We start from the raw sequence: 24,865 nt of genomic DNA, 5'->3' as shown, positions 1-24,865 counted from the left end.
ATCATGCAACAGTCAAGGGTGTGGGGAAAAGCTTAGGTTTGAAAAGATCTTAGTATTAAAAGGGTGGGAAAGGCTTAATCTTAAAACTAAGCCTTAGGCTATAACGACCCTGTCTGCTTACAGCCTGTCTCCCACACCCAATGCAAACTGTAAGCAAGCAAACATATCTTTATTATATGCGGCTTAAGTGTCTGTTTGTCACCGATAGCTTATTGGTTGCTTGTGTAACTGTACTAGCCAATGGGGTGAAGTTGCCACAGCATTCAAATAGTCCCGCCTTCTGGCATGCCACCTCACAAATTGAGGTTAAAGATTGGAGCAATTATTGTGCTGTTAAGAAATCTTAACACCAGAAGGGGTCTTTGCAATGGTACAAGACTAGAGGTTCTCCAATTGAAAAATAATGTCATAATAGCTAAGTCTTTGACTGGCTCCTCTACAAGTGAAATATATGTCATTCCAAGAATTGATTTGGCTCCCTCTCAAACAGGGTTGCCGTTTCAATTGAGACGTAGACAATTTCCTGTAAAACTTGCCTTTGCTATGACCATCAATAAGTCTCAGGGCCAAACGCTTAAGTGTGTTGGCATTTTTTTTACCTGAGCCTGCATTTGGACATAGTCAACTTTATGTTGCCTGTTCAAGAGTTCGTGAAAGAACGGACGTAAAATTAAAAATAATTGATGGTCCTCTGCAAGGCGAGCTTAAAAATGATGGAAAGATCTACACAAGAAATGTTGTGTACAAAGAGATCTTTGACATGTGAATTAACATTTTATTATTTAAATCACCTTTATTTATTGAGCTAGCGGTGGCTCTTAAGAAATGTACCACCAGTAGTTTCCTTCATTGCACTCTACTTTAAGCAATTAAGCAAGTAGAAGGGGGAAACCCCGTGGGGCACTATGCAAAGGGGCGTCCTCGCCGCCTGCCCTGGGTAATTCAGTTTGAATTAGCAGACACCTTTGCACAAATCATTTTAATTACAATTTATAATATCTAGAACAGCGGTCATTTCGTATGACCACCAGGCTTTCTAGTATATCATATTTACAAACTTATTTGACCAATAGGTAGGTGTTAGCATGAAAAAGGGGAAGAAAGATCCAGATTTGGCTTTGCAGCAAGACCACAAAAAATTTCAAAAGTTCAGGTGTTTTCTAGGTGTGGATATATATGTAAGTTTGACTTCCTTAAGGGCCTCTCAACTCCATTTTAGGCCCCATGACATTAGTGGCTCCATTCTAGATGCTTCTGTTCCCACCCCTACCTGCCTAAAAAAATTTAGATGGAAGACCTATTCCAGGAAGGGCACTACTATCATAAAATAACTGTAGTTTATGTACTAGTGTGCAATAAACCGGGAGGAACCTAGCAAGGCCTATTTGATCAAAGTCCTCTATGTGTCCCATTGTTAAAGATGGTTCAACAAACATTTATTTAACCACATATTTGCTTGTCCATCTGCATGTGAATTGCTTTCTTGACCTTTGAAGTCTCAAACCACAACACCCCATCCTCTCTTTAGCTCAAAATGGCATAAAAGCTTTAGCTACCTAAACTGTCCTAAGCTGTCATACTCTTATGAAACCCTCTTTTGTATATGCATAATACATTTGGTCATTTTCTCTTGTTAAATTGTCTCATGTTAATTTGAATATTAGTCCCACCAGAAGAACTTAAAAGGGTAGGAGGAGAAATTATTTTTTTCTTCCAACATAAGTAAGGGGTGAAGGAGGATGAAATGGCTCTGATGCGGAGTTAGAGATTATTGAATAGTTACCCAACAATAGATATTTTTAACCGGCAGAGGCTAAGATAACTTTACCTGACAAGGTTAACTCTGTGGAATCCCATTTTGCTGCTCCCCTTCTCCCTCCAACAAAGTGGAGTGGAGGTTAGTGAGAATGTTTGAATCAATTATAAATAAGTAAACACAAAGAACCTACAATTGTGGGTTGTGATATTTAAAGTTTTAACCTTATAATAATGCTCTGATATTTTTGTGAATTATCTCACTTAACTTTTATAGCAATCTTAAAAGACATATAGGTTATAAATTATACCCATTTGATAGATGAGAAAACTGAGATTTTAACCAGTATCAAGAGGGAATCAGGCATCAAATCTTGACTGATTCCATAGACAATTCCATTGAAGGGATATTGATGGGCACAGCATTTTTGGAGGGCAGTTAGCCAATATCTATCAAATTTAAAAATGCATACTTTTTGACTCAACAAAACCTACTTGACAGAAATATTTGTACACATGCACAAAAATTTAAGGATAAGGATAGTCACTGTGTCATTGAATATAACAGTAAAAATATTTAAAAAGTGAGAACATCCCTAAATATATTGTATCAAAATAGTTCTCTATGGACTATTATGCACTTGTAAAAAGAATAGAGTAGATCATGAACATGGAGGTCATACAGTAGATGCGGTAGCATAATGGTACAACCTGTGGACTCTGGTGCTAGGCTACCTGGTGTTTCTCCTGCTCTGTCATTTACTAGCTTTGTGATCTTTGGCAAGTTACTTAATTTCTCTATTTCTTATCATCTGCAAAACGAAGAGTACTATTTTTTACAGGGTTAAATTAATTAATATGTTAAAAAGTACTTAGAACAGTGCCAGGGATATAGTACACATACAGCAAATATTAGGCTTTGTTGTAATATTATTATAATAATTATTATTTTGTTGTTATAATATTGTTATACTAATATCAATTATTACTTTTATTATTACTGCTACAGAAAGAGTTGCAAAAGCTCTATTAGAGCAAGGTCCATGATTTAGGGATTGCATTTGCTTAGCTCATCACTATAATCCCAGAACCTAGCACACTATCCTGCACATGTTAAACCCTCAATAAAAAAAATACCAGCTTGTTGAATAAATGGTGATATATTTATAAAGCAAGTTGTCAAGCAATATGTATGATTATTTTTTAAAGATTTTATTTATTGATTTTAGAGAGAGAGAGGATGGGAGAAGCAGGAAGTGTCAACCTGTAGTAATTGCTTCTCAGATGTGCCTTGACTGGGCAAACCTGGGGTTTTGAACTGGTAATCTCAGTGTTTCAGATCAATGCTTTATCTACAGTGCCACCACAGGTCAGGCTGTATAAGGTTATTTTTAAAGGTTTTTTGAAGGGCCTGACCAGGCGGTGGCGCAGTGGATAGAGCGTCGGACTGGGATGCCGAGGACCCAGGTTCGAGACCCCAAGGTCGCCAGCTTGAGTGCGGGCTCATCTGGTTTGAGCGGAAGCTCATCAGCTTGGACCTAAGGTCAATGCGCAACGAAAAACTAATGATTGATGCTTCTCATCTCTCCATTCCTGTCTGTCTGTCCCTGTCTATCCCTCTCTCTGACTCTCTCTGTCTCTGTAAAAAAAAATAATAATAATAATAAACATTAAAAAAAAATAAAGGTGTTTTAAAGGTATTTTAAAAAGATGAAGTGCTTAGGAATGATGTGTACTGATTTCTGCAACTTACTTTGAATTTTCTTTAAATTTATCGATTTGAGAGAGAGAGAGAAACATTGATTTGGCCTGACCAGGTGGCGGCACAGTGGATAGAGCATCAAACTGGGATGTGGAGGACCCAGGTTGGAGATCCCAAGGTCACCAGCTGGAGCGCGGGCTCATCTGGTTTGAGCAAGGCTCACCAGCTTGAGCCCAAGGTCACTGGCTCGAGCAAGGGATCACTTGGTCTGCTGTAGCCCTCCAGTCAAGGCACATATGAGAAAGCAATCAATGAACAACTAAGGAGCCGCAACAAAGAATTGATGTTTCTCATCTCTCTCCCTTCCTGTCTGTCTGTCTGTTCCTATCTGTCCCTCTCTCTGACTCGGTCTCTGTCACACACATACACACACAAAAATGATTTGTTGTTCCACTTATTTATGCATTCAGTGGTAGATTCTTGTATGTGCCCTGACCAGGGATTAACCCTGCAGTATTGGTATATCGGGACAACACTCGAACCAATTGAGATACCTGGCCAGGACTGGACCTATATAATTTAAAGATTATCTTAAAAAGAAAAAAGCAAGGAGAAACATTTACAGAGAAAAAAAACCAAGAAGGTTTTGTTTTCTTTGGCTTATTTTATACTAAGAATATAACACTTTCATAAGAAAACTCATACTTTAGTTTAAAACAAAAAGAGTATTAATATTCATAGAAATAATACATGAAAGTAAATATTTGCTAAGTAGACAGACCCTTTTGGTTCTTAACCATATTTATTAGACATTATCTGCAGAGAAAGTATCTTTCACAGAAAGAGAATAATTTGACTGACAGGTTCTATTCTTATCATACTGTGATGAGTGAAGCCTCAGTGGCAAAATGTATTGATTATTTGCTCTCAAAATCTATAATTTGGACAAAAGACTTAGGCAAGTGTTAGGCCCATGTCTGAATCATTCATTTATTCCTTTTATAAACATTTGCTGAGGCCCTAACTTAAGAAAATACTGATGGGCACAAAGAGGACTTGAAGAAGTAAGAGGAACTGACCCAGCCCTAAAAATACTTGCAGTCTTGTTCAAGTGACGTGTACACACTTGAAAATTTCAATAAAATCATGATGCAATGTTGAGTGCCATAAAACCATGGAATTTCACATTGATAGAAGATCTTAACAATCGTCAAGTTCAACCTCATGATATGTTTAATTTCAAATACAGAATAGAGAATTAATTAGCAAAACAGATCACTGACTGAGGGTTGGAGTACTTTCTGATATTCCAACCTGGGAGACTAGAAGAGTAATGACATTGACAGTGACACAGAATTTAAAACAGGACTTGGGCACTAAGATGAGACCTGTTTTAGACACCAAATGGGAAAGAACAATAGACGATTGTGTTGGTTGTTCTTCGTTTGCTCCTAGATTCATTCCTATTGCTTTGGTGACCCCATCGATGGCTTTACCCAGCCTCTCTTAGCCTCAGGTCTCAACCAACTGGAGGCACCAGTAGGAGATCAAGGGATGGAAACATAAAGTCTGGGCTATGTCTTCCCCTGCTACCTTGCTGTCTAGCTGCCTCCTTTCTCTCAGTGGCTGCATTTCCAACCCACTACTTCAACTCCCATTGGGCAGCCCCTTTCCACAGATCCAGCCATCACCAGGTTCTGATACTACTGTTTCCCTGAAGACATTGTTAAATATCTCATTTCCTTTTAGACATTTCCTTAAAGATACTATATTTTGCCGTGGAATTCAAGTTAGAACTAGAAAAGCAGAGGGCATAGGTCTAGTCTATGTGGATTGGACCCTCTAAAGAGGCCAGCAGGAGGGCTATCACCCTGAAAAGGGAGTTATCAAAGATCTTCGAGAAAAATCAGGAAACTATGTACAGTGTGTCCGTAAAGTCATGGTGCACTATTGACTGGTCACAGGAAAGCAACAAAAGACAATAGAAATATAAAATCTGCACCAAATAAAAGGAAAACTCTCCCAGTTTCATACCTATTCAGTGCAGTTTGATGTGGGCTCACGCACAGATATTTTAGGGCTCCTTAGGTAGCTATCCCGTATAGCCTCTACAGACATCACTGACTGATGGCCTACCAGAACGGGGTTTCTCCACCAAACTGCTGGTTTCCTTCAACTGCTTATCCCACCGAGTAATGTTATTCCTATGTGGTGGCGCTTCGTTATAAATGCACCAATATTCACGTTGCACTTTGGTCAGGGATTCAAATTTAGCGAGCCACAGAACACACTGAACTTTTCTCTATACCGTCCACATCTCGACTGGCATGGCCGTGGGCTGCTCCTCTGTATACACGGTGTTACGTCATCATCTGCGCATGCGCACATGCTGCCACATCATCCTACAGAAACTGGGAGGGTTTTCCTTTTATTTGGTGCAGATTTCACATTTCTATCATCTTTTGTTGCTTTCCTGTGACCGTTCAAAAGTGCACCATGACTTTACGGACACACTGTATTCTGTCCCAAACACCAAAGTAAGACAACATTAACAGAAGGGGTTATTGAAGACACTATCAAATACTACAGAAGGGTCAGAAGCAAGTGAATAATAATAATTTAAAAAACAGTATTGGAAAAAAAACAAACAGTATTGGATTTGTTAGGATTCACTATTTCAGTAATATTTTATTATTTCAAAGAACAGTTTTAACAGAGTGAGGATAGAAACCAGGTTGCTAAAGGTTAAAGAAAAAACCCAATTAAAAAAAATAGGCAAAGGCTTTGAAAAGATATTTCAGCAGAGATGATATGCAAGTGGCTAATAAAAATCTGCAAAGATGCTAACATTATTAGTCATTATGGAAATGAAGGAAATATAAATCTAAACTACACTGAATGAAAAAAGAAAAGAAACTATACTGAATGACTATGATTGACATGACAGACAGTATCAAGTGTTAGAGGGGATGAAATGAAACTGGACCGTCCTGCATTGCTGTATTGTTGGTGGGAATGTAACATGGAACAGTCACTTTGGAAATAGTTTGACAGTTTTTTTTGTTTTTTTTGTGTTTTTTTTTTTTTTTTTTTTTTTTTTTTACAGAGGCAGAGATAGACAGGGACAGACAGACAGGAATGGAGAGAGATGAGAAGCATCAATCATCAGTTTCTCGTTGTGCATTGCGACTTCTTAGTTGTTCATTGATTGCTTTCTCACATGTGCCTTAACCGCGGGCCTTCAGCAGACCGAGTAACCCCCTGCTGGAGCCAGCGACCTTGGGTCTAAGCTGGTGAGCTCTTTGCTCAAGCCAGATGAGCCCGCGCTCAAGCTGGCAACCTCGGGGTCTCGAACCTGGGTCCTTCCGCATCCCAGTCCGACGCTCTATCCACTGCGCCACCACCTGGTCAGGCAGTTTGACAGTTTTTTTAAAAGTTAACATAAACTTACCATACACCCCAAGAATTCCATTTCTCCATATTTATCCAAGAGAAATAAAAACATACGTCCACCTAAAGATATGTATATGATTTCTCCCAGCAGAATTATACATGACAACCCCAAACTGGAAACAATTCAAACGTCTATCAACCAGGGAAAGGATAAACAAAATGTGATAAGCATACAATGTGATAATATTCAGCAATGAAAAAGATTGAACTAATAATACATACTATAACATGTAGAAGCCTAGAGATTGTATGATTCTGTTCCATTTTCTAGAAAAGACAAACTTAGAGAGACAGAAAACAGATGAGTGGTTGCCTAGAACTGGAGGTGGGAGTGGGAATTAACTGCAAACAGGCATAAAAGAACTTTTAGAGTAATGCAAATATTCTAAATTCTAATTTCAGATTATGTTGATGGTTGAACAACTCTATCCATTTACTAAAATAATTGTTGACCTAAAATATGTCAATTTTATGGTACATAGATTACACTTCAATAAAGTTGGTGTTTTTAAAATGTGAAATAGAGAATACTGAACAAAATTGAAAAAGAATTAGGATGGAGAATAGAAATAGAGACAAAAACATTCCATGACTGTTGAACAGACATTGAGGCTTTGACCCATGACTTTTTGTTTATTTAATATTTGAGAGAAATTTGTCTTAATATGAAAGCCTGTCTCTAGCTTATCTAGAGAAAAATTCCCCAAATTAATTAGCAGTGAATCTATACATTGTGAAGTAAAAATAAAGCCAAAAAGAATGACTTTATCTATTGAATCTAGATCAATGTGAAGTGAGATGGGAAGCATGTGTAAAACTAGTTCTAGCTCATCTCAATTGCAATTGTAACGCTGCTGCTTTTTTTTGTTTTGTTTTCCAGAGACAGAGAGAGAGACTGAGAGAGAAGGATAGATAGAGACAGACAGGAACGAAGAGAGATGAGAAGCATCAATCATCAGTTTTTTGTTGCAACACTTTAGTTGTTCATTGATTGCTTTCTCATATGTGCCTTGACCGTGGGCCTTCAGCACACTGAGTAACCTCTTGCTTGAGTCAGCAACCTTGGGTCCAAGCTGGTGAACTTTGCTCAAACCAGATGAGCCCGCGCTCAAGCTGGCGACCTCGGGGTCTTGAACCTAGGACCTCGCATTCCAGTCAGACGCTCCATCCACTGCGCCACCGCCTGGTCAGGCATGTAACGCTACTGCTTTAAGTTAAGAACTCAAAGGGCGGATCAGCCCTAAGCAGGAATAGAACTGTCCACATTGAAAGGGAACTTAGAATGCAGCTTTTAGATTTGTTGGTTTGTTTCACATGTTCCTCACACTGGAGCCACTGAAAGAACCCTGTGGCTAGTTTGTACCTGATGACAGAAGAAAATCTGGTTTTCTTTTTCATGAGTTTCCCTCTCTTCACACTAACCCTTTTTCTTGGTACCCTTGGGGTACCAAGGGGTCGGGAACCTTTTTGGCTGAGAGAGCCATAAATGCCACATATTTTAAAATGTAATTTCATGAGAGCCATACAACAACCCATGTACATTACACATTATCCAATAAAAATTTGGTGTTGTCCCAGAAGACAACTGTGATTGGCTCCAGCCACCCACAACCATGAACATGAGCGGTAGGAAATGAATGGATTGTAATACATGAGAATGTTTTATATTTTTAACATTATTATTTTTTATTAAAGATTTGTCTGTGAGCCAGATGCAGCCATCAAAAGAGCCACATCTGGCTTGTGAGCCATAGGTTCCTGATCCCTGCTCTAGGGATTCTTTTTTTTTTTTTTTTTTTTTTTTTTATTTTTCTGAAGCTGGAAACAGGGAGAGACAGACTCCCGCATGCGCCCGACCAGGATCCACCCGGCACGCCCACCAGGGGGCGACGCTCTGCCCACCAGGGGGCGATGCTCTGCTCCTCCGGGGCTCCACTCTGTTGCAACCAGAGCCACTCTAGTGCCTGGGGCAGAGGCCAAGGAGCCATCCCCAGTGCCCGGGCCAACTTTGCTCCAATGGAGCCTCGGCTGCGGGAGGGGAAGAGAGAGACAGAGAGGGAGGAGAGGGGGAAGGGTGGAGAAGCAGATGGGTGCTTCTCCTGTGTGCCCTGGCCGGGAATCGAACCTGGGACTCCTGCACGCCAGGCCGACGCTCTACCACTGAGCCAACCGGCCAGGGTACTCTAGGGATTCTTACCATAGTGAGTTCTTCACTCTTTTAGCCTGAAAAGTCAGAGGCACCACTTATGTTAGTCTTTTACAATGGCATTTGTATTTTAGATAAACTTATTCTGGAATTTGGTGCCTGTACTAGATTAGTTGGCATCACTTGGATTTACATGGATTTACACTGTTTCCTTAAGATTGGTTACAGTGACTATCATAAATTTAAAGTACTGTCAAAGCATCGTTGTAGTAACTTATTGTTGTAGTAACTCCTACAATTCTGGGAACCAGCTGTCCTGCTTTATGACCCCTACAGGATGAACTGCATGCAGCCCATTGTACTACATCCCCAACCCCCTACAGAATATATAATCAACCTCCACAACCGAGACTGTAAGTCAGGCTTTGGGCTAGGATATGCCCCCTGTTTTCTTAGTTTGCTGGCAATCTTGACTAAAGGTGCCTGTTTTCCTCTCAAAAAAAAACAGAAGACATTATTCTATTAAAATATCAGCATACTCTGACAGTATCTTAGAAGTCCCACCATGCAAGATGCACAAGTCTTCCTATTTAATGATGTACTTAACATTACAATGAGTTAGATAATCAGTTGAATTATCAATATATATGTCGATTGCTCACTGCTTTGATTCTTAGCAGAAAACTAAAAAACATTAAAAGGAATTATGGCCTGACCAGGCGGTGGTGCAGTAGATAGAGCATCAGACTGGGATACAGAGGCCCCAAGTTCGAGACCCCGAGGTCGCCAGCTTGAGCACGGGCTCATCTGGTTTGAGCAAAAGCCCACCAGCTTGAACCCAAGGTTGCTGCTCCAGCAAGGGGTTACTCGGTCCGCTGAAGGTCCACGGTCAAGGCACACATGAGAAAGCAATCAATGAACAACTAAGGTGTTGCAACGCGCAATGAAAAACTAATGATTGATGCTTCTCATCTCTCTCTGTTCCTGTCTGTCTGTCCCGGTCTATCCTTCTCTCTGACTCTCTCTCTGTCTCTGTAAAAAGTTAATTAGTTAATTAATTTTTTTAAAAAAGAAAGAAATTATGAAGGCCTGGTCGGGAATTCAATTGGTTAGACAGAGCATCATCTCAATATGCACGTTTAAGCCTCAGTCAGGGCACATGCAAGAATCAACAAATGACGACATGGATGAGCTGAACAATAAAATTGATGTCCCCTGCCTCCTCCTGTCTCTCTCCTTTCCTCTTGCTCTAAAAATCAATGAATTAAAAAAGAAATCACAGAGATCATTAAGTTCCAAAGGCTTGGATATCAGGAAATTGATTCCATCTTTAAACATAAGGGTAAAAGTTAGCTTTTACAAATAGATATAGATTCTTTTTGTGTGTGTGACAGAGACAGAGATAGGGACAGACAGGAAGGGAGAAAGATGAGAAGCATCAATTTTTCGTTGTGGCTCCTTAGTCTCCTTAGTTGTTCATTGATTGCCTTGACCAGGGGCTGCAGCAGAGCAAGTGACCCTTTGCTTAAGCCAGAGACCTTGGGTTCAAGCCAGTGACTATGGGCTTCAAGCCAGTGACCTTTGGGCTCCAGCCAGCGACAATGGGGTCATTTCTATGATCCCACACTCAAGCCAGCAACCTCACATTTACGCTGGTGAGTCCCTGCTCAAGCTGAATGAGGCTGCGCTCAAGCCGGCAACCTTGGGGGTTTCAAACCTGGGTACTTTGCATCCCAGTCCGACGCTCTATCCTAGGGGTCCCCAAACTACAGCCCGTGAACCGCATGCAGCCCCCTGAGGCTATTTATCCAGCCCCCGCCATACTTCCAGAAGGGGCACCTCTTTCATTAGTGGTCAGTGAGAGGAGCATAGTTCCCCTTGAAATACTGGTCAGTTTGTTTATTTAAATTTACTTGTTCTTTATTTTAAATATTGTATTTGTTCCCATTTTGTTTTTTTACTTTAAAATAAGATATGTACAGTGTGCATAGGAATTTTTTCATAGTTTTTTTTTTATAGTCTGGCCCTCCAACGGTCTGAGGGACAGTGAACTTGCCCCTGTGTAAAAAGTTTGGGGACCCCTGCTCTATCCACTGCGCCACGCCCTAGTGAAGCAGAATATGTTATTTTTGAGAGTACCTGAAACATTCACAAAAATTGGCCATGTGCTAGGCAACAAAGGAAGCCTCAATGAATTATAAAATATCAATATCATACAGACTATGTCCCCCTACCATGTTTTGGTCAGATTAATTATGTGTAGATTAAAGAAAGCAGAAAGAGATTCAGCTGGTTCACCCATAAACCATGAGGAGGGCTGACACAAGAGTTCTTAGGTTGAATTTGTAGGAAGGGTTCTCAAAAACCTCAGCTTATCTGAGCTGCCAAAGGAGCTGCTGACTCTGCCATTGTCTGCAGAACCACTCCACATCTGCACTGATACACTAGCTAAGATAGGTGCCCTTTGCCATGTTCCTCTCCCGATGTCACTCACTTGCAGATTAAACCTGTAAATTTATCTGATTAGCAGTATCTAAATATCATCCCTCTCTAGAGGGTACCCTAGGTTCGTGGATGTGTCAGTTATCAATTGTTGCCTCTTAGCTCTAAATTCACCCTTTCAGAACTGCTCTGTGATAACAGACCGGACTCCAAGCATTTCTTCTTTGTAGTAAGTACGATGTTAGGCTTTGCCAGTAGAGGGCGGTAGAAGGACATTACAGAATAAAAAGTCTCTCCTGATTCCAGTGTGCAGTTGTTTTGTTTTTCCTTCCTCCTGCTGTGTGGTGGGTTAGTGCACCAGTAGGCGAGAACATCAGTGGTGCTCTGCCCCAGCCATGCACGCCCAGAGAGCCCAGCTACCACCCTGCCCTATGCTTGGAACTACTTTGCCGTAGTTCCCCTGAGGTGGACGTCATGTGCCCAGGCCAGGCATCCCAGCAGATCTCAAACTCCCAGTGTGCACCTGCATCCCATGCCAGTATTTATGAGATGCAATAACATTAGCATTTAGAAGAAAGTTTATAGTTTTGAAACATTTGTTATAAGCAATAAAGGCAACAAATTGAGATAAGTGTTAAATTTTAGAAACAAGTCCAAGAAAAACAGAGCAAATTCAGAGAATAAGAGGAAAGAAAATTACAAAGATAAAGGCACAAATCAATGAAATAAGAAACCCTAGAAAAATAGAATAAATAGTAAGTATAAAGAAAAAATTGAGAAGATACAAAAAATTAATACACACAATGAAACAAATAAACAGAGTAAATAACAATCACCATAAAACCTGGATGACTTGAGTACATTTCTGGAAATCCCCCAAACCAAAATGTTTGATCCCAGTTCAGAGTTCTACCTCAAAATTCAGAATTGTTCTCCATATCATTTTCTCTAACCACACATTGCAATTAAATTCACCAAAACTTCAGGCCTGACCAGGCCGTGGTGCAGTGAGTAGGAGCGTCGAACTGGGATGTGAAGGACCCAGTTTCGAGACCCCGAGGTCGCCAGCTTGAGCGTGGGCTCATGGCTTGAGCAAAGCTCACCAGCTTGGACCCAAGGTCGCTGGCTCAAGCGGAGGGTTACTCGGACTGCTGAAGGCCCGCGGTCAAGGCACCTATGAGAAAGCAATCAATGAACAACTAAGGTGTCGCAACGAAAAACTGATGATTGATGCTTCTCATCTCTCTTCATTCCTGTCTGTCTGTCCCTATCTATCCCTCTCTCTGACTCTCTCTCTGTCCCTGTAAAAAAAAAAAAAAAATTCACCAAAACTTCAGTAGCTGCCAACATTATATTTAGTGCTTTTATCAGTGTAAGAGATTTTCTTTTTTATTTTATTTTATTTTATTTTATTTTATTTTATTTTTTTTTAAATTTGAATGTCCCTGAGCAGGCTTCACTTAAACAGTTTACAATTGTATTTATTTTTTTGTTGTTGTTTTTGTTTTTTTACCGAGAGGGAGTCAGATAGAGAAATAGATAGGGACAACCAGACAGGAACGGAGAGAAATGAGAAGCATCAATTATCAGTTTTTCGTTGTGACACCTTAGTTGTTCATTGATTGCTTTCTCATATGTGCCTTGACCATGGGCCTTCAGCAGACCAAGTAACTCCTTGCTCGAGCCAGAGACCTTGGGTCCAAGCTGGTGAGCTTTTTGCTCAAACTGGCAACCTCGGGGTCTCGAACCTGGGTCTTCTGCATCCCAGTCTAACGCTATATCCACTGCGCCACCACCTGGTCAGGCAAGAGATTTTCTTTTATATAATACATTTTTATCAATTGGTTACTGTAGTCAAGGACAATGCTAAGAATAAGAATATGAACAAGATATGAATAAAATGGACAAGTCTCCTGCCTCTACAATGCAATTCTTCTATATTCTGTGGAAGAAACATACAAAAAACAAACAAAACCATAAATGAATATAAAATGAATGGAATAAAGTATGATCACATGTATATAAAAATTATGTATATTTATTTATATATGTGATGTATTTGAAATCACACACACAAAAATAAAGAGTGGGATATGTTATATATTGGTTCTTGGCATTCTATCAGAAGCAATTACATTCCCCCTCATTGATGTGAGAGAGAAAAAAGGAGAGAGATGGGAGGTTAGAGAGAGAAAAGCATTAACTCATTTTTTCACTTAGTTGTGCACCTACTGATTACTTGCTCATGTGTGTCCTGACTGGGACTCCAAACCAATGACATTAGGGTCAAGCCGGTGCCCTCAGGATTGAACCAGTGACCCCAGGATTGAACTAGTGATTAAGACAGAAGCAATTAAATGTCTTAATAATTCTGTTTTATTTACTATTTTGGGGAAAAAATAGATTTTATTTATTCATTTTAGAGATAAAAGAGAAAGAGGGAGGGAGAGAGAGAGAAAGGGGGAAGGAGCTAGAAGCATCAACTCCCATTCGTGCCTTGACCAGGCAAGCCCAGGGTTTCAAACCAGTGACCTCAGTGTTCCAGGTCGATGCTTTCTCTACTGCGCCACAACAAATCAGGCTTTGAAAAAATTAAAAACTGTCCTGGCTTCCTTTTTGAGAAGAAAGAAAGAAAGAAAGAAAGAAAGAAAGAAAGAAAGAAAGAAAGAAAGAAAGATAGATTAGGTCACTTTCAACAGATATATATATATATATATATATATATATATATATATATATATATATTTTTTTTTTTTTTTTTTTTATGAACTCACACTGCTTATCCTGAAAAGAAAGAGGGATAAAATCAAAATATGTTTCTTTCTTTTTTTTTTTTTACAGAGTCAGAGAGAGGGATAGACAGGGACAGACAGACAGGAATGGAGAGATGAGAAGCATCAATCATTAGCTTTTCATTGCATGTTGCGACACCTTAGTTGTTCATTGATTGCTTTCTCACATGTGCCTTGACCGTGGGGCTACAGCAGACCGAGTAACCCCTTGCTTGAGCCAGCGACTTTGGGTCCAAGCTGGTGAGCTTTGCTCAAACCAGATGAGCCCGTGCTCAAGCTGGCGAACTCGGGGTCTCAAACCTGGGTCCTCTGCATCCCAGTCCGACGCTCTATCCACTGCGCCACCACCTGGCTCAAAATATGTTTCTTGGTAACAAGCAAGTTTTTCAAGCCTAAAGCTTTGAAAGCAAACGTATTTCACAATGTGAACACTTTTTCTTTTTACTTTGAATAATACAAGAGCTAAGCTAAATATAGATTTATCAGGTGTTATGCCAACTCTTTTTAATCTGCTAGTTAAAGCTTTTTGTTTAAGTTCAATTTTCTTATCAGCTCACAGTATGGCTTTCCAAGTAAAGTACACCATCTCTCCAGTGTGTCCGTAAGTCATGGTGCACTTTTGAACGGTCACAGGAAAGCAACAAAAGACGGTAGAAATGTGAAATCTGCACCAAATAAAAGGAAAACCCTCCCAGTTTCTGTAGGATGATGTGGCAGCATGTGTGCATGTGCAGATGATGACGTAACACCGTGTACACAGAGGAGCAGCCCACGGCCATGCCAGTCGAGATGTGGACGGTACAGAGGAAAGTTCAGTGTGTTCTGTGGCTCGCTAAATTTGAATCCGTGACCAAAGTGCAACTTGAATATTGGCATGTTTATAATGAAGCGCCACCACATAGGAATAACATTACTCGGTGGGAGAAGCAGTTGAAGAAAACCAGCAGTTTGGTGGAGAAACCCCGTTCTGGTAGGCCATCAGTCAGTGACGAGTCTGTAGAGGCTATACGGGATAGCTACCTAAGGAGCCCTAAAAAATCTGTGCATGCCTATGCTTGACAATTACGCCTAAGCAAGACTACAGTTCATAAGGTGTTAAAGAAATGTCTCTGGGCCCTGGCTGGTTGGCTCAGTGGTAGAGCGTCGGCCTGGTGTGCGGAAGTCCCGGGTTCAATTCCCGGCCAGGGCACACAGGAGAAGCGCCCATCTGCTTCTCCACCCCTCCCCCTCTCCTTCCTCTCTGTCTCTCTCTTCTCCTCCCGCAGCCAAGGCTCCATTGGAGCAAAAATGGCCCGGGTGCTGAGGATGGCTCTATGGCCTCTGCCTCAGGCGCTAGAGTCGCAATATAGCGACGCCCCAGATGGGCAGAGCATCGCCCCCTGGTGGGCGTGCCAGGTGGATCCCGGTTGGGCACATGCGGGAGTCTGTCTGACTGCCTCCCGTTTCCAGCTTCAGAAAAATACAAAAAAGAAAAAAGAAAGAAAGAAAAGAAACGTCTCTGTTTTACGAGGTACAAATTGCGGCTGTTGCATGCTATCAAACTGGCAGATAGACCCACACGATGCATGTTTGATACAGACATGCTTCATGAGATCGACAATGCAAGATTTTTGCAGAAGATTGTGTTTAGTGATGAGTCGACCTTCCATATCTGTGGACATGTTCATCTCCATAACATCCAAATATGAGCTGCTGAACATCCTCATGCCTACCTTGAGTATGAACGAAACACCCCTAAAGTGAACGTGTGGTGTGGCCTGATGCATGATAAGGTGATAGGCCCAATTTTTTTCGCGGAGCAGTCTGTGACGGCAAAGTCCTATCTTGACATGTTGGAATTGTATGCAGTGCCATAATTTCCAGAAGATGTCTTTCAACAGGACGACGCTCCTCCACACTACAACACCATTGTTCGTGAGTTTCTGGATAGAACATTCCCCCGGCGGTGGATAGGCAGGGGTTCTGTCAAGCCATGGCCACCACAATCCCCGGATCTGATGCCCTTAGACTTTTACTTTTGGGGTTATGTGAAGCAACATGTGTACATTGAATGTGTCAATGACATTAATAACTTAAAACAGAATCACAGACATTATTCACTCTGTTATACCAGACATCCTTACCTTTGTGTGGCAAAAACTTCACTATCATTTGGATGTGTGTAGGGCAACAAATGGAGCCCACATCGAACTGCACTGAATAGGTATGAAACTCGTTTTCCTTTTATTTGGTGCAGATTTCACATTTCTGTCGTCTTTTGTTGCTTTCCCATGACCGGTCAAAAGTGCACCGTGACTTTACGGACACACTGTATATACAACAGGTATGTTTTGTAGGCCTGGGACAAGAGGTTCCTTTTTGTTTTCTTTTTAAAGACTTTATTTATTCATTTTAGACAGGAGAGAGAGAGAGAGAGAGAGAGAGAGAGAGAGAGAGGATGAGAGAGAGAGAGAGAGAGAAGGGAGGAGCAGGAAGCATCAACTCCCATATGTGCCTTGACCAGGCAAGCCCAGGGTTTTGAACCGATGAACTCAGCATTCCAGGACGATGCTTTATCTACTGCGCCACCACAGGTCAGGTCTATTGAATTGATTTTAGAGAGAGAGGGAGAGATAGAGACAGAACATCATTAATCTGCTCCTGTATGTGCCCTGACTGGTTATTGAACCGGCAACCTCCGCACTTCAGAACGATGCTCTAACCAACTGAGCTATCTGGCCAGGGCTTTTTCTTTCTTTCCTTTTTTTTTTTTTTAAGATTTTATTTATTCATTTTAGAGAAAGGGGGAGAAAGAGAGAGAGAGAGAGATGGGGGAGAAAAGAGGGGAGGAGCAGGAAGCATCAACTCCCAAATGTGCCTTGACTGGGCAAGCCCAGGGTTTCGAACCGGCAACCTCAGCATTCCAGGTCGAGGCTTTATCCACTGCACCACCACAGGTCAGGCCACTAGTTGCTTCTTGTATGTGCCTTGACCAGGCAAGCCTGGGGTTTAGAACCAGCAACCTCAGCATTCCAGGGCAATGCTTTATCCACTGCGCCACCACAGGTCAGGCAGAGGTTCCTTTTGATGCAGGATTGTTTACTTTGGTTGCTCATTTTTCATCAAAACTGAGCAAAAGAAGACCCTAAGATGGTTGATGTTTTAGGGCCCAATAAAAGCATTCTCCTGCCTTCTGAGTCTTACAGCAGTTCAGAAAACTGTGCAAGGTACAGACAGATGGAGATCGAAGTGTCAGCTTTTGTACTGATCAAGTTAAATGGAGGCCTGGCCTGTGGTGGCGCAGTGGATAGAGCATCGACCTGGAAATGCTGAGGTCGTGGGTTCGAGACCCTGGGCTTGCCTGGTCAAGGCACATATAGGAGTTGATGCTTCCAGCTCCTCCCCCCTCTCTCTGTCTCTCTCTCTGTCCCTCTCTAAAATGAATAAATAAAATAAAAAAAATTAAAAAAAAAAGTTAAATGGAGAATGTCGTTTTACTTCTAGGAACAAGTGGGCAGCCCATATCACATCCCTGAGTGAGACAGACTTCCCATGGGCCTTGGCCCTGGTTTTGGTCCAGGGCACTGACTCTCCCATGCGTGGCAGATATAGGAGTATCAGAGTTTCTATATCTGGCAGACCGGTTCAGTTCCTCTCAGCCTCATCAGGCAGGTACACCCCTCATATTCTGGGGTGAGAGGTAGCAAGACACATCAGAGTATTAGTAAAATATTGGAAGGGGGGAAAAAAGTGTGTCCTAGAATAAAATATAGTCATTGCAAACCCCTTGATGGAAACCCTCTGGTTTTACTCCATGAAGTGGTCCTGTCTACATCCCTTCCTCGACCTGAAGGTCCTGATAGTACACTACAGTTTATCTCTTTGTCTTTTGCCTTTAACATTTCTGAGAATTTCTTGTAGCATTCTAACTGATTTTGATAAGATTTTGCTTATCCCAGGACTTATCCTTTGGGAGCAAAGAACTCAGAAGTGCAGAGGGATGGGGGAAGAAAGAATAAATCTTGCTTTGGTTTTTTTGTTTTGTTTTGTTTTTTGTGTGTGTCAAGTCATTTTTATTGCATCTTTAAAACATGAGAAAAATAATATGAAACACTTCACGAATTTGCGCGTCATCCTTGTGCAGGGGCCATGGTAATCTCTGTATCGTTCCAATTTTAGTGTATGAGCTGCCAAAGCGAGCACTTGCTTTGGTTTTAATCTCAACAAAATTCTGTTACTTAATGTAAAGCCAGTAGCCACGGCCACCATCACAGCCACCTGGCCCATGCAGGTTCGCATTTGATTTGGACAGACGGTAAAGAAACAATGGAGCCAAAAAAAAAAAAAAGAAACAATGGAGCCAAGAACTGATGTGCCATCATCTTTATTCTAGCTTGCACTCAATGGGCAAGAAATACAGGCCTGAGCTGTGGTGGTGCAGTGGATAAAGTATCGACCTGGAAATGCTGAGGTCGCCGGTTCAAAACCCTGGGCTTGCCTGGTCAAGGCACATATGGGAGTTGATGCTTCCAGCTCCTCCCCCCTTCTCTCTGTCTCTCTCTCTCTCTCCTCTCTAAAAATGAATAAATAAAATAAAATAAAATAATTTAAAAAAATAAATAAATAAAAAAAATAAAAGAAATACACACAGGCCTGACCTGTGGTGGTGCAGTGGATAAAGCGTCGATCTGGAACAATGAGGTCGCCGGTTCGAAACCCTAGGCTTGCCTGGTCAAGGCATATATGGGAGTTGATGCTTCCTGCTCCTCCTCCTTCTCTCTCCCTCCCTCCCTTTCTCTCTCTCCTCTCTGAAAATTGAATAAATAAAGTCTTAAAAAAAAAAAAAAAAGAAATACACATAGTGGGAAAACACTTCCCTTTCTATTCAGGGCTCCCAAAGCCACTGACTCATCCTAGTTTCCTAGAATCAAAGTTTCTACCTCACCAGCCTTATTCACCTCTGTTCCCCATCTCCTTCTCTCTGCACAAACTCTGCACTAACTGGCTTCTCCTTCAGCACTCCACCATCTTGGCTGCTTCTCCTCTCCTCCACGTGGCCTTTCTCTGCTCTTTCCTCTAATGCAGTGGTTCTCAACCTTTCTAATGCCGTGACCCTGCAATATACAGTTCCTCATGTTGCGGTGACCCCAAACCAAAAAATATTTTTGGTGGCTACTTCATAACTGTAATTTTGCTACAGTTATGATTCAAAATGTAAATACGTAATATGCATTATGTATTTTCCGATGGCTTTAGGTGACCCCGCTGGGGTTGCGACCCACAGGTTGAGAACCGCTGCTCTAATGTTAATTTCAAGAACCAAGAGAGAGCCCTGGCCGTTTGGCTCAGTGGTAGAGCGTCGGCCTGGCGTGCAGGAGTCCCGGGTTCGATTCCTGGCCAGGGCACACAGGAGAAGCGCCCATCTGCTTCTCCACTCCTCCCCCTCTCCTTCCTCTCTGTCTCTCTCTTTCCCTCCCACAGCCGAGGCTCCATTGGAGCAAAGATGGCCCGGGCGCTGAGGATGGCTCTGTGGCCTCTGCCTCAGGCGCTAGGATGGCTCTGGATGCAACAGAGTGACACCCCAGAGGGGCAGAGCATCGCCCCCTTGTGGGCGTGCCGGGTGGATCCCGGTCGGGCGCATGCAGGAGTCTGTTTGACTGCCTCCCTATTTCCAGCTTCGGAAAAATGCAAAAGAAAAAAAAAAAAGCAAGCTCCCAGTCTGCCCCCATTTTATAGTGTAGAAATCAAAACCTTTAATTCAATATACAAATAAGGAAGTCTCTGATACAAAGCACTTATCTGAAACATAATGGGATTCCTCATGGGAGTGCACCACCCACATAATGCAATCAGTCAAGGGTGTGGGGAAAAGCTTAGTCTTAAAACTAAGCCTTAGGCTATAACGACCCTGCCTGCTTACAGCCTGTCCCCCACACCCAATGCAAACTATAAGTGAGCAAACATATATGTCATATTTACAAACTTATTTGACCAACACTCAACAATATATATTTTTTAAGATTTTATTTATTTATTTTAGAGAAGAGAGAGAGAGAAGGGAGGAGGAGCAGGAAGCATCAACTCACAAATGTGCCTTGACCAGGCAAGCCCAGGGTTTTGAACCAGCAATCTCAGCATTCCAGGTCATTCCTTTATCTACTATGCCACCACAGGTCAGGCAACACTCAACAATCTTAACTGTTGCTTTAATTAGGGCATCATATACTCAAGTACCAGGCCAATAATGTCATTGAGGCAGGTAATGTAACTTGGGTGACTCAGGCTGGGTGTCACAAACACACCTAAGAATCTCTTCATTTCTATACACACCCAAAACTCCCTCTCCTTTTTACTTGAACTGTGTGGCTCTCTCCACCTTCCATTTATCACTTTTGATAAAGTGTGTGAAAAGAAATATTTCCCATCTGTAAAGTAAGTAACAGTGTACTACCATGATAAATGTCAGTTGACCCCTGTTGGGCGGATAAAATGTATTATGCTCACTTTGTTAAAGATGCCGTTGCCCAGGTGATATTAATGTGTGTTGAGAATCGTTGTAGCCTGAGGCTTGGTTTTGGGATTAAGCCTTTCCCACCCTTTTTGCTGTGGGGCAGTACAATCCAATCATGCCTCAGAGAAGAGACTTTGTAGTAGAGACTTCCCTATTTGGTATATTGGATTAAAGGTTATGAATCTACACTATAAAATGGGGGCCGGACAGGAGTTTACGCTCTTGGTTCCTGAGATTATCATTAGAAGAGAGAGCAGAGGAGAGCAGAGAAAGGCCATGTGGAGGAGGCCAGGAGAAGCAGCCAAGATGGCGGAGTGCTGAGTGAGATGCCAGTTTGTGTAGAGTTTGTATCTGGGATAAGGAAGGAGATGGGGAACAGAGGTGAATAAGTCTGGTGAGCTAGAAACCTTTGATTCTAGGAAACTCGGATAAGTCAGTAGCTTTGTGAGCACTGAATGTGACTGGGTTTTGGAGCCCAGTGTATGTTTTTACTTGCCCGCCGGGTGCAAGCTAGGATTAAAGACTATGGCCCACCAGTTTTTGGCTCCGCTGTTTCTTTACCGACTGTCCGAATCCAATGCGAACCTGCATAGGCCAGGTGGCTGCTGTGATTGTGGCCCTGGCCTTGACTGCTGGCTTTACAACCCCTAACCTCAAGGATGGGGAGATGAAACAGAGAGAAATGAATCGTGGTGATCACGTGTCCTATGCAGTGGGCAGGCATCCCCACTTAGCCACAGTGGACTGTTGCCATGCGGAAGTGTGGCTCCAGTATGGCGAGATGTTTCCATTTACTATATTTAACAACTGGAAGTTAAGATTAGGATTTGTCAGTGAAATCTCACAATTTAAAAGTATTTTTAACAACTTGCCATTTAATAAAACTTATCTTAGACCACAATTTATCATCTGTGAGTTAGGTTTTATTGCTCCTTTTTTGTGCCCTACCAAAAGGTTAACTTTTCTTTTTAATCAGAGAGGCTTTTTATTATGTTTGAAGTTTTCATCCTAATGTAAGAAAGAACTATTAAAACAGAACATACTGAAAAGAAAAAATACTTTATTTTGTTGTGGATCTTGTAGTTAGAAAATTGGAGAGGTTCATAAGAATATAGTGATTCTTTATCTAATATCTCGAGAATAAGATAATCTACCTTTGTAAACTGCATAGTTTACCTGAACCTAAGATACTCAATGTTGGAATCCATGGGAGTCTGAAAAGACCAGAGTAACAGGCTTTATTGAAAGGAAGAAAAGAACCCTGCCGAGCATTTCTTGGGGGAGAAGAGCACTGGTTACAGACTATGAGGTGAATTTTATAGTGTTTGGAAGAGCCTGAGGAAATACTGAGTCAAAAGTTCTGGTATGTTCCCTTTTACGGTTTTAGGATTTCAGCTTTCTGGAATGCTCCTTCTTGGGGCAGGTTGACCAGCTTCCTGGAACTCTTGTGCCTCAGGGGTGATTTTCCAGTAAGTAAGGGTGAGATCAGGCAGCCAGGTGGGACAACAAAAGGGCAGCTGGAATTTTATCTATCTATTACTAAACATCAATTTTTTTCTATTATCAGAAATTACTCCATTTTGAAATTGTATAGGCATACTCCTCCGGTGTCCCCCATCTAGAGAATCAGTACTTTTATCCACTGAGCTGTCCATGCCAAAATTTAGTCACAATAGACACCCTCTCCCTACTGCATCTGAGCAATCACAAGTTCTGACCATTCAATTTACTAAATACGCCTGCCTTCCCCTTGACCTTGTACCGACCCTCCTCTAAGCCACTGTCACCTCTTGCCTTGACTCTCCAGTAGCTTCCTACATGGGGCGCCAGACTTAGCCAATAACAATACAGGATGCTCAGTTAAATTTGAATTTCAGATAAATGATGTGGGTCAAATAAGCTGGCAAAACCTGACCAGGCAGTGGCGCAGAAGACAGAGCGACAGACTGGGACATGGAGGACCCAGGTTCAAAACTTCGAGGTCGCCAGCTTGAGTGCGTTCTCATCCGATTTGAGCAAGGTTCACCAGCTTGAGCCCAAAGTCGTCAGCTTGAGCAACGGGTCACTTGCTCTGCTGTAGCCCCCTGGTCAAGGCACATATGAGAAAGCAATCAGTGAACAACTAAGTTGTCACAACAAAAAACTGATTGATGCTTCTCAGCTCTCTCCCTTTCCATCTGTCTCTCTCTCTGTCTCTGTCACAAAAACAAACAAACAAACAAAAACAAAAAAATAAGCTTGCAAATATGATATATATGTTTGCTCACTTATAGTTTGCATGGGGTGTGGGAGACAGTCTGTAAGCAGGCAGGGTCTTTGTAGCCTAAGGCTTAGTTTTAATTCTAAAATCTTCTCAACACTAAGCTTTCCCCCTTTCCACCCTTGACTGTTGCATGATGTGAGGTGGTACATTCCTATGAGGAATCCCATTTATGTCTCAGATAAGTGACTTTGTATCAGAGACTTTCTTTTTTTTTTTTTTTTAAATATATGCTTTCTATATATTTCTTTTTTTTTTTTTTTTTTTTTATTCATTTTAGAGAGGAGAGGGAGAGACAGAGAGAGAGAAGGGGGGGAGGAGCTGGAAGCATCAACTCCCATATGTGCCTTGACCAGGTAAGCCCAGGGTTTCGAACCGGCGACCTCAGCATTTCCAGGTCAACGCTTTATCCACTGCACCACCACAGGTCAGGCCAGAGACTTTCTTATTTACATATTGATTTAAAGGTTTTGATTTCTTTTTTTTTTTTTTTTTTATACAGAGACAGAGAGAGTCAGAGAGAGGGATAGACAGGGACAGACAGACAGGAATGGAGAGATGAGAAGCATCAATCATTAGTTTTTCGTTGCGACACCTTAGTTGTTCATTGATTGCTTTCTCATATGTGCCTTGACCACGGGCCTTCAGCAGACTGAGTAACCCCTTGCTCAAGCCAGTGACCTTGGGTCCAAGCTGGTGAGCTTTGCTTAAACCAGATAAGCCCACACTCAAGCTGGCGACCTCAGTGTCTCAAACCAGGTCCTCTGCATCCCAGTTCAACACTCTATCCACTGCGCCACCGCCTGGTCAGGCAGGTTTTGATATCTACACTGTAAAGTGGGGCAGACCAGGAGCTCTCTCGCTTGGTTCCTGAAATCAGCATTGGAAAGAAGAGGTAGCCAAGATGGCGGAGTGCTGAATGAGAAGCCAGTTTGTTTGTGCAGAGTTTGTGCAGAGAGAAGGAGATGGGGAACAGAAGAGAATAAGGCTGGTAGGTAGAGGCCTTTGATTCTAGGAACCTCAGATGAGTCAGTAGCTTTGGGAGCCCTGAAGGGAAAGGTGTTGGGCAGATAAAATATATTATGCTCACTTTGTTAAAGATGACGCTGCCCATGCGGAAGCCCGTTGCCCAGGTGATTGCTTGGGATGGGCGTGATTGTATTAATGTGTGTTGGGGGCAGGCTATGGGCAGGCAGGATCCTTGTAGCCTGCGGCTGTTTTAAGACTAAGCCTTTCGCACCCTTTTTGATGTAGGGTGGTGCACTCTCATGAGGAATCCCATTATGCCTCAGATAAGTGATTTTGTATCAGAGACTTCCTTGTTTGTATATTGGATTAAAGGTTTTGATTTCTACACTATAAAGTGGGGCAGACCGGAAGCTTGCACTCTCTGGGTTCCTGAGATTAGCATTAGAGAGGAAAGCAGAGAAAGGCCATATGGAGGAGGTCAGGAGAAGCAGCCAAGATGGTGGAGTGCTGAGTGAGAAGCTAGTTTGTGCAGAGTTTGTGCAGAGAGAAGAAGATGGAAAACAGAGTTGAATAAGTCTGGTGAGCTAGAAACCTTTGAGTTGGGCATATAAAATATATTATGCTCATTTTGTTAAAGATGGCGCTGCCCACATGGAAGCCCATTGCCCAGGTGATATTAATGCAGGGGTCCCCAAACTTTTTACACAGGGGGCCAGTTCACTGTCCCTCAGACCATTGGAGGGCCAGAATACTAAAAAAAACTATGGCCCTGGCCGATTGGCTCAGTGGTAGAGCGTCGGCCTGGCGTGCAGAAGTCCCAGGTTTGATTCCCGGCCAGGGCACACAGGAGAAGCTC

General features: G+C 42.0%; 2 non-coding genes across 2 annotated transcripts; one reads left to right on the top strand and one right to left on the bottom strand.

The window, feature by feature from the left end:
- The first annotated feature begins 15,403 nt into the window (after positions 1–15,403).
- Positions 15,404–15,479, top strand: TRNAT-GGU (transfer RNA threonine (anticodon GGU)). Its single transcript has one exon. It is a non-coding gene; the product is annotated as a tRNA-Thr (tRNA).
- Positions 15,480–18,368: 2,889 nt separating this feature from the next.
- LOC136321640 (U6 spliceosomal RNA) lies at positions 18,369–18,472 on the bottom strand. The gene has a single exon (XR_010728785.1). It is a non-coding gene; the product is annotated as a U6 spliceosomal RNA (small nuclear RNA).
- Between the last annotated feature and the right edge of the window lie 6,393 nt (positions 18,473–24,865).

Source organism: Saccopteryx bilineata, chromosome 1, assembly GCF_036850765.1.
Source record: "Saccopteryx bilineata isolate mSacBil1 chromosome 1, mSacBil1_pri_phased_curated, whole genome shotgun sequence".
NCBI lineage: Eukaryota > Metazoa > Chordata > Mammalia > Chiroptera > Emballonuridae > Saccopteryx > Saccopteryx bilineata.
This window is presented reverse-complemented; position numbering and strand designations above follow the sequence as displayed.